The sequence below is a fragment of the Moschus berezovskii genome, chromosome 3 (genome assembly GCF_049115385.1).
Source record: "Moschus berezovskii isolate FMDL1 chromosome 3, NW_MosBer_1.0, whole genome shotgun sequence".
In the NCBI taxonomy this organism is placed as follows: Eukaryota; Metazoa; Chordata; class Mammalia; order Artiodactyla; family Moschidae; genus Moschus; species Moschus berezovskii.
The window spans coordinates 73,798,470-73,813,577 of record NC_142462.1 but is presented as its reverse complement, the minus strand read 5'-3'; the positions used below and the strand labels follow the sequence as shown (position 1 = coordinate 73,813,577).

At 39.7% G+C, this 15,108-nt stretch overlaps 1 protein-coding gene across 1 annotated transcript in view; it reads left to right on the top strand.

The window, feature by feature from the left end:
- Positions 1 to 5,976, top strand: part of ITPRID1 (ITPR interacting domain containing 1) — a 132,343-nt gene extending 126,367 nt beyond the window's left edge. Inside the window, exon 15 of the mRNA XM_055420921.2 lies at positions 340 to 5,976. The gene's annotated coding sequence lies outside the window, so the exon portion shown is untranslated. The remainder of the gene's footprint in view (positions 1 to 339) is intronic.
- The last annotated feature ends 9,132 nt before the right edge of the window (positions 5,977 to 15,108 follow it).

Here is a 15,108-nt window from a genome sequence, read left to right as displayed (position 1 = left end):
AGTCGGACGTGACTGAGCGACTTCACTTTCACTTTTCACTTTCATGCGTTGGAGAAGGAAATGGCAACCCACTCCAGTGTTCTTGCAGGGAGAATCCCAGGGACGGGGGAGCCTGGTGGGCTGCCGTCTACGGGGTCACACAGAGTCAGACACGACTAACGCGACTTAGCAGCAGTAGCAGCAGCAGAAGGCTAAGTCATTGCCGAAATCTGTTGCCATCACACCAAATCCACCCTAGAGAATTCACCAAATGTCAATGCCTTTCCCATCAGTCTGAGTTAGCTACTTCATGTAAATATGGGAAGTGTTCCACACATTTTGTTCTTGTTTTCTTTTTAGCCGCTTGAGCTTCTCACAGGGGAACCACCTGAAAATGACACAAATCTACATCGATATAACTGGACGGGAGAAAAGAGTGGCGGGACTCCAGGTGCTAAGATCCACTCTGCCATGCATCCTGGGGCTGCCCTTCCTCCTGGTGATGGACAGCAGCCTCCCTGCTCAGGGGTGACCCATTTAGCTGCCTTTACTCCACCCATCTTGGGGAGCAGTACCAGGATGTCTCCTCCAGCTTGGGCAGAATTAGATCCAGGCCCTCCATCAAATTGTCCTGTTGGAGAAGAGGATATAGATGTCTTCCTCTAGGTCGGAGCAGGTTTGATGACCTTCCTACAAAATGTAAAAGCACATGCTAGCCAGAGCAAGCATATCTAAATTTTTCCCTAAGGAGAAATACCTATCAACCCTTCATCAGCTGCTGTTTTATAAATATTCTACTCTATGGTTAAACCTGGGAGGAATATGTTAATATTCATTTGATATAGGATAAGTGACCACCTACTATGTGCCTGGCATAGAGTGCAGTAGCCAAGATATATAGATACAGATTACCTCAAGGTGTATGTGGTGTCCAGTCCTGAGTATGGTGGGGGAGACAGAATGGAAACATATACATAGGTATGAATTTGAAAACTGTGAACATGCTTTGAAGGAAATATATTAACAGGGTTTCATGAAAGAGAGTGTCCCAGGGAGTCTGAGTTAACATCAGCGTATCAGGAGGGTCTGCTTGAACAAGTGACAACAGAAAGAGGACAGAAGATCCAGGTCTCAGAGGGACCAGACTGTCCTAAAGCCTTGAGTCAGTCAGCGAGCCAGACAGATGGAGGAGGCACCCACCAGGTGTCAGGGCCTCCTCTTGTGCTGGAGACAGAGCTGTGAACAAGAAACAATTTCTACTCACAAAGAACTGGAGCAGGAGTGAGAAGCAACAACCACACCAACAAACAAGTCAAGAAGATAGTGTCAGGTCTGTGCCATGGTGAAGACTCTGTGATGATATTATCGAAGATGATGTGAGATGAATACTGTGCCTTGTGCACCAGAGCAGTCGGCCTGGCTAAGGGGAAGCTTTATGGGCAAAACCTGAATGTGAGGATGAGGAAGCCATGTGAAATCCTGGGGAAAGAACGTTTAAAGCAGAAGGAACAGAACGTTTAAAGGCTCCGAGACAGAAACCGCCTTCATTGTTGAGTGAAGGAGTGTCAGGGGAGTGGAGGGAGGGCAAGTCTGAGAGGTGGCCTTAGGGATGACTGTAGGCTGGTGTCTGAGAGCCCAAGTTTTTCCCAAGTGTGATGGAAGGCCACGGTGGGTTTTCAGAAGGATTGTCATATGATCTGGCTTACATTTACAGTTCACCCTAACAGCTTTGTGGAGGAGGCACCATTGGAGACTCACTACTGGGCAGAGTTCCCAGTTAGAATGGAGCTCCCAGTTAGAAGGCAGCTGGTGTCACCCCCGAAGGGGAGAAGCAAAGCTGTCACGTTGCTTCCATCCAGCTGGGGAGGCTTGTGAGCCCCCTGCCTCCTGCCACCCCAGGGAAATGCAGGGAGTTGTGCTCAGGGACTGAGTACACTGGCCATCTCTAGTGCGGCCGGACATTCTAAGGAGGGGGAAATGCATGAAGAATGGAACCACCAGAAAAAACTTCATGGAAAAGTAACCCCTTGAGGGAAGTTCATGATTTATATAAGATGGGCAAGTGCAAGGACACTAAGAAGTTATTTCATTGGAAACTATCTATTACTAGACCCTAACTCATAGCCCATTTCCATTCTTCATCCCCCTTGTGTTTTGAAAACCCTTTGGCTTTAGTGAAGCCCTTCTACCCGTCTGGCCACCCTGCAGTTTCCTCTGTTGACTATACTTCCTCAGAGTGTGGACGTCCCCCTTCCATCCTCAACTGTCTTCTCTGTCTCTCTCCATACTTCGTCTTTCTCAATATACACACTCACTCTAGAGACGCAGTCCCCAGCTCGCTCCAGAATTCCTTTCAAGCCTTGTCTACTCTCCACAAGATGCTTTCATCTGGAAGAATGGTCTCCATGTCTCACTCAATGTTAATCTTTTTGTTTCTGTGTGATACACAGCACCCCATGCCAAGAGCTTATATGACAATCTCTTATTCTCCAAAGCAGCCCACAGCAAAACTGCTCATTCAGTTCAGCTCAGTTCAGTTCAGTTGCTCAGTCGTGTCCGACTCTTTGCTACCCCAAGAATCACAGCACGCCAGGCCTCCCTGTCCATTACCAACTCCCGGAATTCACTCAAACTCACATCCATCAAGTCGGTGATGCCATCCAGCCATCTCATTCTCTGTCGTCCCCTTCTCCTCCTGCCCGCAATCCCTCCCAGCATCAGAGTCTTTTCCAATGAGTCAACTCTTCGCATGAGGTGGCCAAAGTATTTGAGATTCAGCTTTAGCATCAGTCCTTCCAATGAACACCCAGGATTTAGACATGGAAAAATATTTTTTCTGAGAATCTATATTAAAGCTAAAAAAGTTCTATCTTGGAGTTTGGAATATTGACAAAGCTCAGACGTGTTTTTGACCTGAGTTGCTCCCACATGAAACAGGTGGAAATTATATTTGATGGTTGTGAGTTTATACAATCAAACTGCTTAAAAGGGACCAACCCTGTAAGTTGCCATATGAAAATAGAAGTCTTTTATCTGTGACAAGACAGACATCCCCTCTTTGGAGCCTCTCAGTGCTAAGGGAAGCATTCCCCATGTGAATGAGGAGGAGGCTAAGATATGGAGAGAATGATCTACAGGTACACACTGAATCCTGCGCTGTATTGCTAATGAGAAGCACCTGCACACTGGGGTTAAGGGTTCAAGCTCTAAATTTAAGTTGAGAAGCTTAAATCCAGCTCCACTGTCAATGTTGGATAAATTGCTTACCCTCAGTGCCTTCATCTGTACATTATTAGAGTTAATGCACATTTAGTTCTTTAGACCAAGCCTGCAATATTGTCCCCATATGATTCCATACAGAGTACAGCTCAGTATGATTACTATGATGATGATGATGAGAATAAGAGTAGAGGCAATTTTTGAGTATCTACTTAGGTGCACAGTACTGGCCTAAGCACTTTATATGCATTATCACCTATCTTATCACCTAGAGGGCAAGGATTAATACACACATACACACAAACACACACATACATGTGCATCCACATACTCAAAAAAAATATGAATTGTCTAAGTTCTGACAACTAGTAAGGAATTGAGTTGACTCTCTGATTCCCTGTTTTGCCAGTGGTTCACCATTATGGCTCTACCAAGCCATAGGGCTTGTGTGGAGCCTACAGGTGCATCCATATCAACCAAGTAGCCCTGCTTCTGTCTGTGATATTTATTTAGCTTTAGCAGAGATTTTCCTTTAAAAAAAAAAATCTCATTCTGTATAAATTTTGAAAACACAGCACTATGTTAATGGCATATGACTCTTGTAGTCAAACACAGGTTCTGAGTTGCTTTCTTACAAAGTGATGACTTCCTCCACAAAGACTCCTTGGGAACCTACCATCCTAGCAACTCTTAGCTTACTATGACTTGTCCCATTGCCAAGAATAATGGCAAGAGTTCCTCTGTAGTCCCTGAATGATTTTCTGGGAAATCTCATTGTTCTGTCTTCAAGTTCCAAGATCCTTCATTCTCTTTTTTATGAAGTTAAACCTATCTAAGTTGACTTTATTCAGGGAAATCCAGGCCACATATTTGAAATCAGAAATCACTGCAGTAAATATTTGTACAAAGTTAAAACACAGAAAATCTTTTAATTATAAAACACAACTCAGGGTTGGAATGATTCCATTTCAATGAAAAAGAAGAAAAAAATAAAAAACCACACTGCCTGATCGTTTTCAAATTTAGAAATTGGCAAGGGAACAATTTAACTTCTTTTATATGGAAGGACAGGGGTCCTTTCCTGTATTAATTGTCTTCCATCTAGATTCCATTTCAATATTCAAAGCCAAAGATTTGAACAGAGAAAACTGAGTTAGAAACAATAATTGGAAAACCAGGTCACATATTTTCCTTTGTTATGCACGAGTGAAGACCCAGGTTGCACAATGAAGACAAAAGGTAAAACATTGACGGTTTCTCTGAACCTCAGCACATGCATAGGCTATATAGATTTGTATAAGGAAATCTTCCTTTCAGTCCACAGAAAAGCATGCTCACAAAATCCCATTCGATTTTGCTTAACAGATATTCTTTTATATGTGCATTTTTGTCTGCAGGGCCAATAGTTACCTTTTCTTCAAAAATAATTTTGCTAAAATGGAAAAAATAAAATCAGAAGACTTTCTAATGACTTGAAAAACCTAGTCTACCTATTTCTTTGTTGAGAAATGATTTCTGATGTATAATACAGGTCATAAAATAGGATATTTGTACAGAGATTAAAGGATAAAAGTTTTCTGTGTGGGAGAAGAGAAGTTTTGAAATGTTTTATTGTGAATTGATGTGTTACATATCTAATTTCAGATTTTAATGCAAATAGCAAAGAACAGTCACAATTTGCAAAGATTATAGGTTATTTGAAATGATGTCAAATTGTCTTTCTTGCAAATGAGAGCAGGTGAACAGAAGCCAGAATACTGGTGGCATCTTTCTCTAACCCAAAACTCAGGCTATACTAGTCTAATTTTCCAACATTAATAGACCAGTAGTTTAGTATGAGATGCTCCCTTTCTAAGTCAACCAAATTCTGTAAAGAAAGAACCTTGCACGTCAAGAATGATTTCTAATCATTAGAATCAATTTGAAGACTTTTCCCTTTTGAGTGCTTTAAGAACGCAGTGCTATCCTATGCTGGTAACCTTCTAGCCCTCAGGCCAGTCCTTCTCTATTCATTCACCAGGAGAATGAAAGTAAAAGAAATGCATTTACTTCCTAAATGCACCAACAATTTTTTCATTATCATTCAACAATTGCTTATTTGCTAATGACAATGTACCAGAGCCACAGGACAGCTCTATTTTTCTTTTTTAAAGCAAATATTTCAGGGTATTTAAAAGTATATGATTTCTAACACTTAATAAATATAATAGGTATAATAAGTCTTTACCCATAGGAAAAAAAGTTAAATGTTTCTACTTTGGACCATCTATATTCTTCTATGGAGACAGAGGTGGGGGAGAGGGCATTTGTCAAATATATTGCTCTGTTGCATTTTTTATAAATAAAATAAAATTTACTTTTTTGTATTATCTATTGACACAGTTTTCTTGAACTGTTGAAAACTGTTAAATCTCATGAACTTCCCATTGCTTCAATGAGTACATAACCCTGATGCATTACAGAGGAAAGTTCCCTGCCCTGTTCAACTCTCATTCTTGCCCAGTTTTCCACTTATCTATTCTTTACAGTCTCAACCTTTACCGCTTCTTCCATCCCTTTACCACTTCTTCCATCCATAGTGGAGGCTCCAAGTGGTAGAGTAGGATATTTGTCTGACACTTGGACACTTTATGTGTATGCTCTTATATTTTCTTAACTCTCTGCTATCTGTTTAATCTGAATGACTGTAGAGCAATGGATCATACATTTGCCTTCTGAAAACTCTTAATTAAAATAAGCATGCTCTTTGAAATTTAGAAAGGTAATGTTTTTCCTTTCTTGTGGTTGAGTGGTCTGCTTTCTGAAAAACTGTAGCTTTCAAGAATATTTCATGCGTCCTTTTGTAAAACATTCAAGTCATTTAAAATTACAGCAAGAACTTCTAACCCAATCTTACTCACTCTTGTATCTTTCACATCTAATAACAATATCTTGCTCATAGGCACTTCTTTATAAATTCTTATTGAAATAAATTAAGGAGAACTGCTTTGCTTTGTATAAAACAAGGTTTAAGGATTTCTCTTCATTTATGCTCAAGGTGAGACTTACTTATACATGTATTTATATAAAGTCATAGGCCACTACATCATGTAACACTCTCTTTATAAGGACACACATTATAGACTGAATTGTGTCCCCCAGAATTTATTATCTTAGAGCCCTAACCCCCAAAGTGACTGTATTTGGAGATGGGGGTGTTAAGGAGGTAATTAAGGTTAAATGTAGTGGTCCCATAAGGGTGGGACCCAATCCATGTGCTCATGGAAAAGGCCATATGAAAACGCAGAGAAAAAGGAAGCCATTTACAAGTCAGGAAGAGAGTCCTCACCAGAAACCAACCCTGACAACACTGGGAGCTTGGACTTCTAGTCTTCAGAACTCAGAAAAAAATAAAATGTCTGTTGTTTAAGCCACCCAGTATTTTGTTACGGCAGCCCAAGCAGACTAGTACAGATTTTGGTGCCAGGAAGTGAGGTGCTGCTATAACAAATAAAATGTGGGAGTGACATTGGAACTGGGCAGTGAGTAGAGGCAGGAAGAGTTTTGAGGTACACGTTTTCCTCAAAGCAAGCTTTCTCGTTTTTGCAATATAGATAAACTGAGACTTCCCCACACCTTTATGTCTGATTCCTTTTTGCTTAACAGTCCTGTCGATTTATCTCCTTCCTCTTGTGTTTTATTACAAGCAGTAAGGAGAAAGCAGGATGTACCTTCAACACTTGGCTTAGAAACCTCAACTAAACATCCAGTTTCATTGCTCACATGTTCTACTGTGCACAAAACACAGGAACTCAATTTAGCCAAGTTCTCTGCCACTTTATAATGAGGTTCAAATTTTCTCCAGTTTCCAATAGCATACTCCTCATTTCTGTCTGAGGCCTGAGACCCCACCAGAATTGTTTTAATGTTCATCCTTCTGCCAGCAGTCTGCTCATGATGATGATATATATATATATATGTATATGCGTGCTCAGTCACTTCAGTCGTGTCCGACTCTCTGCGACCCCATGGACCATGGCCTGCCCGGCTCCTCTGTGCATGGGATTCTTCAAACTAGAATACTGAAGTGGGTTGTCATTTCCTTCTCCATGATAAAGTATGAAGTGAGTGAAGTGAAGTCACTCAGTCATGTCTGACTCTGCGACCCCATGGACTGCAGCCCACCAGGCTTCCCTGTCCATGGGATTTTCCAGGCAAGAGCACTGGAGTGGGTTGCCATTGCCTTCTCCAGATATATACGTATATATATATATATATGCATATTCTCTAAGACAATAGAAGCTTTCTCTCCAGCTCTCCTCTTTGCTTCCCAAGCCCTCACCAGAATTGCCTTTAACATGTTTCTACCAACGATCCCTTCAAGGAAATATAAGCTTTTTCTACCATACTCCTGAAAAGAACTATGCTGCTCAAAGTCATGTTCCCTTCCTCAGGGCAACCTGCATCTAATGACAGGTTGATATGAAGGAATGTAAGCCAAGACCCTTCACCTCAACTTAGGACAACTCTCAAGAAACACTCTGGCTTCCAAGCTTACCTTGGAGTTGCTTGAGACTTTTGTTGTAACTACAGCCCAAGTCTTTCCTTTGTACAATCCTGCTTTTTTATCTCACAGATGTTAATTACAAGAGTGTGCTGTCTCTTCAGTTGTGTCCGACTCTTTGCGACTCTATGGACCATAGCCTGCTGGCTTCTCTGTCCATGGGATTCTCCAGGCAAGAATACTGGAGTGGGTTGCCATGCCCTCCTCCAGGAGATCTTCCCAACCCAGGAATCAAACCTGTGTCTCTTACATCTCCTGCATTGGCATGTGGGTTTTTTACCACTAGTGCTACCAGGAAACCCAATTACAAAAGTACGCTTAATAAATTCTAAATCTCCATTTCAGAGTCTGCTTCCTTGGAAACCTAATCTGTGAAGTCATTTTAGTTTGAGTTTTCTCAGAATTAGGTCCTGAAACAAGGATACAAATTCAAATAGCTTGTTTGAGAAGTCATCCCTAAAACCATTACTAAGGCAAGTGGGGAAGTAGGAGAGGCAGTGAATGAAAATCAATAATATATGCATTGTCAAGCAAGTTCACTAAGAGTGGGCAAACAGAACTTAATTCCACTGGTGAAATCTGAGACCTCAGTGCTTCAGAGTTATCCTGTTCAAGGGATATGGGAGCTGGGGTATTTATTCCTCAACTCTCATCAGTCATTGGTTGAAAACTGCCCCTTGAGCATTAGTTCTCCAGTATTATCAGATAGCTCTGCATAGAGGGAGAATTAGATTCATTAATCAATGTTTTGTATGAACTGGAAGTTGGAAATTTGGTCAGAGTGAAAAATAAGTGTTCAGAGGTATATATACTATATAACTAAAAAATTAAAAGTTATCCAAATATACCAACAAACCATTGCACGCTGTATTCATGTTTCTCCCTGTTGTAGTCTACTGCACTGATTTCTCTACCCTTTGGGATATACCTTTGAATATTCAAGTCAAACATAACCTCCTCTCAACAGTATGCCTGGTTCTTTCTTTTTACCTGAATAGAGATGACTGCTTCCTCCTTTGTGTCACTAGAGTCCCTTCTATGGACTTCATCCTTAATTCCAATGTTTACGTGACATTTAATTGCTCACACTTTACCTTGGACTTCAGAGTAAGTTTCTTGATGGGAGAGCTGAGTCTGGATCTTCCTGACATCACTTGTACTGAGGACTGTATCTAAAACACAGAAGGAATGTTTGGTGAAAAAAAAAATTTGAAATACCAGACTAGTCTCAGGACTAAATTCCTGAGTGCTATTTCCAATGGTCGTCAAAATATGCTTTGACAGTATTTTTCTTTCAACATTTGAAAAATGTTATTCCACTGGTGTTCTGTTGTTGTTTTTGTTTTTTGCCTGCATGGTTTCTTTTTTTTTTTTTCTTTTTTTTTTATATGTAATTAATTTATTTTTTATTGGAGGCAAATTATTTTACAATATTATATTGGTTGGTTTTGCCATACATTGATATGAATTTGCCCCGGGTTTACATAAGTTCCCCCTCCTGAACCCCCCTCCCACCTCCCTCCTCCCTTTATCCTCCCTCTGGGTCATCCCCGCATGCCAGCCCCGAGCATCCTATAACATGCATTGACCCTGAACTAGTGATTCGTTTCACATATGACAACATAGGTGTTTCAATGCCATTCTCCCAAATCATCCCACCCTCACCCTCTCCCATAGAGTCCCAAAGACTGTTCTATACATCTGTGTCTCTTTTGCTGTCTCGTATACAGGGTTATCATTTGCATCTTTCTAAATTCCATATATATGTGTTAGTATACTGTATTGGTGTTTTTCTTTCTGGCTTACTTCACTCTGGATAATAGGCTCCAATTTCATCCACCTCATTAGAACTGATTCAAATGTATTCTTTTTAATGGCTGAATAATACTCCATTGTGTATATGTACCAAAGCTTTCTTATCCATTCGTCTGCAGATGGACATCTAGGTTGCTTCCATGTCCTGGCTATTATAAACAGTGCTGCAATGAACATTGGAGTACACGTGTCTCTTTCAATTCTGGTTTCCTCGGTGTGTACGCCCAGGAGTGCGATTGCTGGATCATATGGCAGTTCTATTTCCAATTTTTTGAGGAATCTCCACACTGTTCTCCATAGTGGCTGTACTAGTTTGCATTCCCACCAACAGTGTAAGAGGGTTCCTTTCTCTCCACATCCTCTCCAGCATTTATTGCATGTAGACTTTTGGATAGCAGCCATTCTGACTGGTGTGAAATGGTATCTCATTGTGGTTTTGATTTGCATCTCTCTGATTATGAGGGATGTTGAGCATTTTTTCATGTGTTTGTTAGCCATCTTTATGTCTTCTTTGGAGAAATGGCTGTTTAGTTCTTTGGCCCATTTTTTGATTGGGTCATTTATTTTTCTGGAATTGAGCTGCAGGAGCTGCTTGTATAATTTGGAGATTAATCCTTTATCTGTTGCTTCATTTGCTATTATTTTCTCCCATTCTGAAGGCTGTCTTTTCACCTTACTTATAGTTTCCTTTGCTGTGCAGAAGCTTTTGATTTTAATTAGGTCCCATTTGTTTATTTTTGCTTTTATTTCCAATATTCTGGGAGGTGGGTCATGGAGGATCCTGCTGTGATTTATGTTGGAGAGTGTTTTGCCTACGTTCTCCTCTAGGAGTTTTATAGTTTCTGGTCTTACATTTAGCTCTCTAATCCATTTTGAGTTTATTTTGGTGTATGGTGTTAGGAAGTGTTCTAGTTTCATTCTTTTACAAGTGGCTGACCAGTTTTCCCAGCACCACTTGTTAAAGAGACTGTCTTTTCTCCATTTTATATTCTTGCCTCCTTTGTCAAAGATGAGGTGTCCATAGATGCGTGGATTTATCTCTGGGCTTTCTATTTTGTTCCATTGATCTATATTTCTGTCTTTATGCCAGTACCATACTGTCTTGATGACTGTGGCTTTGTAGTAGAGCCTGAAGTCCGGCAGGTTAATTCCCCCAGTTCCATTTTTCCTCCTCAATATTGCTTTGGCTATTCGAGGTTTTTTGTATTTCCATACAAATTGTGAGATTATTTGTTCTAGTTCTGTGAAAAATATCTTTGGTAGCTTGATAGGGATTGCATTGAATGTATAAATTATTTTGGGTAGTATACTCATTTTTACAATATTTATTCTTCCAATCCATGAACATGGTATATTTCTCCATCTATTAGTGTCCTCTTTGATTGCTTTCAGTAGTGTTTTATAGTTTTCTATGTACAAGTCTTTTGTTTCTTTAGGTAGATATATTCCTAAGTATTTAATTCTTTTCGTTGCAACAGTGAATGGAATAGTTTCCTTAATTTCTCTTTCTATTTTCTCATTATTAGTGTATAGGAATGCAAGGGATTTCTGTGTGTTGATTTTATATCCTGCAACGTTACTGTAATCATTGATTAGCTCTAGTAGTTTTCTGGTAGAGTCTCTAGGGTTTTCTGTGTAGAGGATCATGTCATCAGCGAACAGTGAAAGTTTTAATTCTTCTTTTCCAATTTGTATTCCTTTTATGTCTTTTTCTGCTCTGACTGCTGTAGCCAAAACTTCCAGAACTATGTTGAATAGTAGTAGTGAGAGTGGGCACCCTTGTCTTGTTCCTGACTTTAGGGGAAATGCTTTCAGTTTTTCACCATTGAGGATAATGTTTGCTGTGGGTTTGTCATATATAGCTTTTATTATGTTGAGGTATGTCCCTTCTATTCCCACTTTCTGGAGGGTTTTTATCATAAATGGATGTTGAATTTTGTCGAAGGCTTTCTCTGCATCTATTGAGATAATCATATGATTTTTATTTTTCAGTTTGTTAATGTGGTGTATTACGTTGACTGATTTGCGGATATTGAAGAATCCTTGCATTCCTGGGATAAAGCCCACTTGGTCATGATGTAAGACGGACCTTGGTTGGCAAAGTAATGTCTCTGCTTTTTAATATACTATCAAGGTTGGTCATAACTTTCCTTCCAAGGAGCAAGCGTCTTTTAATTTCATGGCTGCAATCAGCATCTGCAGTGATTTTGGAGCCCCAAAAAACAAAGTCTGACACTGTTTCCACTGTTTTTCCATCTATTTCCCATGAAGTGATGGGACCAGATGCCATGATCTTTGTTTTCTGAATGTTGAGCTTCAAGCCAACCTTTTCACTCTCCTCTTTCACTTTCATCAAGAGGCTTTTGAGTTCCTCTTCACTTTCTGCCATAAGGGTAGTGTCATCTGCATATCTGAGGCAATGGTTTTTCCCGTGGTCATGTATGGATGTGAGAGTTGGACTGTGAAGAAGGCTGATCGCCAAAGAATCGATGCTTTTGAACTGTGGTGTTGGAGAAGACTCTTGAGAGTCCCTTATACTGCAAGGAGATCCAACCAGTCCATTCTAAAGGGGATCAATCCTGGATGTTCATTGGAAGGACTGATGCTAAAGCTGAAACTGCAATAATTTGGCCACCTCATGCGATGAGTTGACTCACTGGAAAAGACTCTGATGCTGGGAAAGGTTGGGGGCGGGAGGAGAAGGGGACGACCGAGAATGAGATGGCTGGATGGCATCACCGACTCTGTGGACATGAGTTTGAGTGTACTCCGGGAGTTGGTGATGGACAGGGAGGCCTGGCGTGCTGTGATTCATGGGGTCGCGGAGAGTCGGACACGACTGAGCGACTGAACTGAACTGAACTGATGATCTTCTTAATATGCTGTTGGATTCTGATTGCTAGAATTTTGTTAAGGATTTTTGCATCTAAGTTCATCAGTGATATTGGCCTGTAGTTTTCTTTTTTTGTGGGGTCTTTACCAGGTTTTGGGATTAGGGTGATGGTGGCCTCATAGAATGAGTTTGGAAGTTTCCCTTCCTCAGCAATTTTCTGGAAGAGTTTGAGTAGAATAGGTGTTAGCTCTTCTCTAAATTTTTGGTAGAATTCAGCTGTGAAGCCGTCTGGACCTGGGCTTTTGTTTGCTGGGAGATTTTTGATTACAGTTTCAATTTCCGTGCTTTTGATGGGTCTGTTCAGATTTTCTATTTCTTCCTGGTTCAGTTTTGGAAAGTTGTATTTTTCTAGGAATTTGTCCATTTCTTCCAGGTTATTCATTTTATTGCCATATAATTCCTGATAGTATTCTCTAATAATCCTTTGTATTTCTGTGTTGTCAGTTGTGATCTCTCCATTTTCATTTCTAATTTTATTGATTTGGTTCTTCTCCCTTTGTTTCTTGATAAGTCTGGCTAGTGGTTTGTCAATTCTATTTACCTTCTCAAAGAACCAGCTTTTGGCTTTGTTGATTTTTGCTATAGTCTCTTTTGTTTCTTTTGCATTTATCTCTGCCCTAATTTTTACAATTTCTTTCCTTCTACTGACCCTGGGGTTCTTCATTTCTTCCTTTTCTAGTTGCTTTAGATGTAGAGTTAGGTTATTTAGTTGACTTTTTTCTTGTTTCTTGAGGTGTGCCTGTATTGCTATGAACTTCCCCCTTAGCACTGCTTTTACAGTGTCCCAGAGGTTTTGGGTTGTTGTGTTTTCATTTTCATTCATTTCTATGCATATTTTGATTTCTCTTTTGATTTCTTCTATGATTTGTTCGTTGTTCAGCAGCGTGTTGTTCAGCCTCCATATGTTGGCATGTTTAATAGTTTTTCTCCCATAATTGAGATCTAATTTTACTGCATTGTGGTCAGAAAAGATGCATGGAATGATTTCAACTTTTTTGAATTTACCAAGGCTAGATTTATGGCCCAGGATGTAATCTATCTTGGAAAAGGTTCCATGTGCACTTGAGAAAAAGGTGAAATTCATTGTTTTGGGGTGAAACGTCCTATAGATATCAATTAGGTCTAACTGGTCTATTGTATCATTTAAAGATTGTGTTTCCTTGTTAATTTTCTGTTTAGTTGATCTATCCATAGATGTAAGTGGGGTATTAAAATCTCCCACTATTATTGCATTATTATTAATTTCCCCTTTCATACTTGTTAGTAATTGTCTTACGTATTGCGGTGCTCCTATGTTGGGTGCATAAATATTTATAATTGTTATATCTTCATTTTGGATTGATCCTTTGATCATTATGTAGTTTCCTTCTTTGTCTCTTTTCACAGCCTTTGTTTTAAAGTCTATTTTATCTGATATGAGTATTGCTACTCCTGCTTTCTTTTGGTCTCTATTTGCATGGAATATCTTTTTCCAGCCCTTCACTTTCAGTCTGTATGTGTCCCTCGTTTTGAGGTGGGTCTCTTGCAGACAACATATATGGGGGTCTTGTTTTTGTATCCATTCAGCCAGCCTTTGTCTTTTGGTTGGGGCATTCAACCCATTTACGTTTAAGGTGATTATTGATAAGTACGATCCCGTAGCTATTTTCTTTATTGCTTTGGGTTCGAGTTTATACACCCTTTCTGTGTTTCCTGTCTAGAAAAGATCCTTTAGCATTTGTTGGAGAGCTGGTTTGGTAATGCTGAATTCTCTCAGCTTTTGCTTGTCTGTAAAGCTTTTGATTTCTCCTTCATATTTGAATGAGATCCTTGCTGGGTACAGTAGTCTGGGCTGTAGGTTATTTTCTTTCATCACTTTAAGTATGTCTTGCCATTCCCTCCTGGCCTGAAGAGTTTCTGTTGAAAGATCAGCTGTTATCCTTATGGGAATCCCCTTGTGTGTTATTTGCTGTTTTTCCCTTGCTGCTTTTAATATTTGTTCTTTGTGTTTGATCTTTGTTAATTTGATTAATATGTGTCTAGGAGTATTTCGCCTTGGGTTTATCCTGTTGGGGACTCTCTGGGTTTCTTGGACTTGGGTGATTATTTCTTTCCCTATTTTAGGGAAGTTTTCAACTATTATCTCCTCAAGTATTCTCTCATGGTCTTTCTTTTTGTCTTCTTCTTCTGGGATTCCTATGATTCGAATGTTGGAGCGTTTAACATTGTCCCAGAGGTCTCTAATATTGTTCTCATTTCTTTTAATTTGTTTTTCTTTTTTCCTCTCTATTTCATTTATTTCTACAATTCTATCTTCTAGCTCGCTTATCCTGTCTTCTGCCTCTGTTATTCTACTGTTTGTTCCCTCCAGAGTGTTTCTGATCTCATCTATTGTATTATTCATTGTATATTGACTCTTTTTTATTTCCTCTAAGTCCTTATTAAACCTTTCTTCCATCTTCTCAATCCTTTTCTCCAGGTTATTTATCTGTAACTCCATTTTGCTTTCAAGATTTTGAATCATTTTCACCACCAAAATTCTAAATTCTTTTTCATGTAGATTCCCTATATCTTCCTCTTTTGTTTGTGTTGGTGGGCATTTATCTTGTTCCTTTACTTGCTGGGTATTTCTCTGCTTCTTCATCTTGCTTATAATGCTTTGCTTGGGGTGGCCTTTCCC